The sequence below is a fragment of the Echinops telfairi genome, unplaced genomic scaffold, assembly GCF_000313985.2.
Source record: "Echinops telfairi isolate 266 unplaced genomic scaffold, ASM31398v2 ScPeMD7_7469;HRSCAF=8507_0, whole genome shotgun sequence".
NCBI lineage: Eukaryota > Metazoa > Chordata > Mammalia > Afrosoricida > Tenrecidae > Echinops > Echinops telfairi.
Genome location: NW_022111372.1, coordinates 49,044,534 through 49,048,974, shown reverse-complemented (window position 1 = coordinate 49,048,974; position 4,441 = coordinate 49,044,534). Strand labels below are relative to the sequence as shown.

The 4,441-nt window shown below is 47.3% G+C and overlaps 1 protein-coding gene across 2 annotated transcripts in view; it reads right to left on the bottom strand.

The window, feature by feature from the left end:
• Window positions 1-734, bottom strand: part of CLK4 (CDC like kinase 4) — a 19,860-nt gene extending 19,126 nt beyond the window's left edge. The window contains exon 1 of one of the 2 annotated variants that reach the window (XM_004696831.2): window positions 632-734. The gene's annotated coding sequence lies outside the window, so the exon portion shown is untranslated. The remainder of the gene's footprint in view (window positions 1-631) is intronic. The other variant, XM_045284485.1, reaches the window with a different exon arrangement.
• Between the last annotated feature and the right edge of the window lie 3,707 nt (window positions 735-4,441).

The following is a 4,441-nucleotide window of genomic DNA, read 5'->3' as shown; positions in this document are numbered from 1 at the left end:
CCCCCCCCCCCAGGAAAGTGTGCAGCGTTGGAAACGCTAACCGGGCGGTCCGGCCCTTAAAGGGTCGCTAGGAGTCGGAACCAAGCCCAGGCCAACGGCTCTGGGGGGGCTCGCAGCTCCTTGAACGCCCAGAGCCCAATCCTGGACCCCCGATCGGGGCGTTTGGCGCCCTCCCAAAGCTCGGCTCATCTTGGACCCTAGAAAACCGGCAGCGAGCAAGAATCCAGAGGCGGATTCTTCCGTGGGCAACGCGAACGCCAGAGACGGCTCTCGAGGGGTGTCCGCGTTGTGGGGTCCCCGCACCCGCAGGTCCTGGCCCTCACGGCGGGGCCGGTGCTGACCGGGATCGCCAAGCCCCGGCCGGTGCGCCACAGCACTGGGACAGGCTAGCGGGGTGGCAGGAAAGGCCCTCCTCAGAGAAGGGTCGGCGCAGATCCCCGGCCTTTCCGCCCCAGGACGTACAGCTCCTCGACGCCCGAGCAACCCTGGGGCTTAACCACCAGCTGAGAATCGGTACCCCGAGTACCCCCGAACTCGGTCCCCAAGCGCCGGCGCCCCCGACCCAGTCATTTCTCCGCCACCTGGCTTCGGAACTTACACGTCCCTCAGCACACTCCACCCGATACGTTACCTCTGCCAACCCAAAGGCGCTGTGAGCGAAAAAGGGTCGCCCAAACGACGTGTGGCTCCTTCAGGTCTGCGACAAATACACCACAAAATGGCGGCAGCGACCGATCCGACAACCCCCACCGTCGGCCCCAAGCGCCACCCAGGACGCGCGAACGCGCCTGCGTGACAGAGCCTAGCGCGCTCCGGCGGCTTCGCTTACGGGGCGGGGCTGCGTATGACGTCAAGGGCGCAGCCTGGCTCGTCGCACTGCGGCTGCGCGGCCTGGCTCGTCACACTGCGGCTGCGCGGCCTGGCTCGTCACACTGCGGCTGCGCGCCTTGTACATTGCTATCGACGTCCTCCGACTGAAGCCGCGACGGAATGTACGCCCTCCCTTCAATCCGCGGCGGATTGAAGGTGGAGTTCAATGAACTCCTCGGCCAAACCGTGACCTTTTCCTCCTAAAGAGGAGGAAAGCCTCCCGCCCCGTCTGGTCTCCAGTCCGGCCCACCCCCACAACCTCAAAGAAAGTGTTTTGGAAATGTTGGCAGCATGTGTACAAGTGTACTCACTGCTATTAAATGATGGATTGTTATAAGATTTATAAGAGGTCCCCAATAAAATGGTCAATTAAAAATAAATCAATAAATAAAACAGGAGCTTCTAAACAGAAGAGGAAAAAAGGGGGGAGGTGCTTTGTTAAGCTTTCTGCCCTCTGGACAGATGTGGTGACTGGAAGTTTCCCTAACACGTTTCTTCCGTTGTTTATTGCTGAGAGCTGCTCTTAAAAATCAACCAAGACCAAGTACTGCCCACAAGGAGCTTGCTTACCTGAAGATATTTTGGAGTTCTAAGAATCCCCAGACAAGCAGGGGTCCTCAAACTATCCTCCCCCCCCCCCCCCCCCCCCCCGACATTATCCAGGCCGCAGGGTGTTTTTGCCCCATTTTGTTTTTTACTTCAAAGTAAGATATGTGCAGTGTGCATAGGAATTTGTTCATAGGTGTTATTTTTTTAACTGTAGTCCCGCCCTCCAACAGGTCTGAGGGACAGTGAACTGGCCCCCTGTTTAAAAAGTTTGAGGACCCCTGCTAGAGTCTAGACTGAAAACAAGGCCAAAGATTAGGGAGCACTTTGAGAGACAGAGGTAATAAGGGTAAGGAGGAGAATTAAGAGTATGCTCATACAGAAAACAAACAAAAAAATGGGTTTCATTGAGAGAAAGATGGATTTTCACATGCTCAGAGGCATCAAGTATGGGTAAGAGGGAAAAGTGTCAAGGAGTTTCTGCATTGTGACAAGGATTCTCTGGATAAAAGAGAAAGGCAGCAACTAAACTACACTACTTTACACTGATTAGCTTAACGCTTTGACTTGCCAGCCTTAACCCACTCACCCTATAAAGTCCCAAGTCAAGTAAACTAATCTTCTGAAGCTGATTGTGATGATTGCACAACTCTTAGTGCGATTGAAGGGTTAAATTGTATGATATTGACACATGTGAACTGCATGTCAATAAAACTATTTTTAAAAAATAAGAGAACTTTGAATTAAACCATATATTAAAACAACTATCTGAAGAAAATAATAAACTTTGGAGAGCCAACAGAGGAATATTCTTCTCATATATTCTAACACATACAAGATGTCACCCTGTTTCCCCGAAAGTAAGACATCCCCTGAAAACAATACCTACTTACAGTTTTGCCTCTCCCTGAAATATAAGGCACCCCCTGAAAATAAGACCTCCCCCAAAATAAGGCCCCCCAAAGCTACTGTAACTCTGGACTCTGGACCTTAGCGGTGGGCGCTGGAGCGGACAGGAAGTGCGGGGTCTCTTTAGTAAAACAATAAACAATAAATATGTACCGTATTCTCCTTCATGGAAAAATAGACATCCCCTGACCGAGCGCATCTTTGGGAGCAAAAATTAATATAAGACACTGTCTTATTTGGGGGAAACAGGGTATTTGGGGTGCAGAAACACATCTATGCATGAGTTTCAGAGCAAAAGGGTAAAATCTGAAAATTATTTAGCAAAAGCTTGTCTTTAGAGAAAACCTCAGAGATGCATTCAGTTTCCTATTTTATTTTATTTTTTTCAGTTTCCTATTTTATTATTGCTAATTATGGATAATTATCTGCTGAATTCAACTGCCTTTTTGCTATCAGTAAATACTAATTATGTGCTAGCATTTTACCTACATGATCTCATTTAATAACAAGCAACCGTAAAAGGCCATAATTGGTTACGTGCTCTACATCGCAAAGTTACCAAGTACCAGAGCAGGATTGAATTCCAGATCTTGCTTGCTCTAAAGCTCCTACATTTAATAACACTCTACAGAACGACTACATAGCAACTTACTCTACGTAACCAGTAAGGGAAAATAAGCTGACTCCATCTTCCAACAAAACGTAGAGAGTATGTTTTGAATAGCCACTTTGCAGGGTTATTTATTTGAAGCTCCTCATGATGAAACAATGGGTCCGTCTACCTCCAGTACATTAGGCCATCGAAGGTCTCAGTGCCCTTTGTGTGCTGTTGAACAGGTCACCGTGGTCAGCAATGCATGCTGTACTACCCATGATGAATAATGTCCCAGGTTTCTTAGATGTTTCCTGGTATAGGGACATTTAAAGAACTCACTTTTGTGGACACTCAACAATGCCAGGAGCACATTTCCAATGTGTGTAGAGAGTGTGTAACTGATTTAAATCAGAGGCTCAGTAGGAAATACCACCAGCTGGTCTTTCCAATCTCCTTGTCAATTTCTAGTAGCACCAATCAAAGGGACTTAGAGTCAGAGTCATAGTTGAATGTGCCTTTAGGATACAGCTGTAACAGGAGGACTGCAATTTTAAATATCTGTGCATTTAAACCACATCTGTTGTTAGCTCCAGTTGTGTTGGCTCCTAATTCATGGCAACCCCATGCTCAACACGATGAACTACTGCCTAGTTCTATGTCATCTTGTGATTCTAGTAATAACCAGACCTCTGTTAGGCTGGGTTCACTAGAAAAGCAAATTCAGAAGTACTCATATATGTGTAAGAAAGAGCTTTATATCAACGAGTAATGGTATATTAAGAACACATCCCAACCCAATCAAGTTCAGAAGTCCAATATTAGTCCATAAATGCTTTGTCAGACTCATTCAGCACACGCAATGTGAAATGCCAGAAGATCACAGGCCAGTGGGTGCAAAGTCTTGTGGATCCAGTGGTAGTGGAAGGTGGAAGCATCTCCTTGGCTCTCACAGGTCTCAGCGTGGCTCCACATGGCTTGTCAACATGAAGAGAGAGGGAGGCTGGCCTTCAGAGAACTGTTTATCTCAGCAGCCCTCCAATCAAGCTGCAACCAGATTGACAGCCTAGACTCCACCCTGTTCACTCTTAATACCCTCAGGTTGATATGAGATTATGTGACTACCACAAGGCAGTTTCTTCGTTTCTGTCTTGGTCAGGAAACTCCACGGAAACCTCTTCAGCATGACAGCAATGCTCACACCTCCTCTGATAGGCAGGATGTGGCTGCACATTGGTCAAGAATTGAACCTGGGTCTCCCCCATGGAAGATGGGAATTCTACCACTGTCTAGGATATAAATATTGAGGGAATTAGATAGGAAAGACTGATATTAAATACACTAGAAGTCATCACAAAATGAAATGCATAAAGATTGATATCCTACTTATTAGTGAGCTGAAATGGACTACTATTAGCTATTTTTAATCAGAAAATCATATGATTTACTATGCCTGGAATAGCACACATGATTACTATGGCGGGAACAACACAATCAAGAGGATTGGCGTGGCATTGTCAAAGG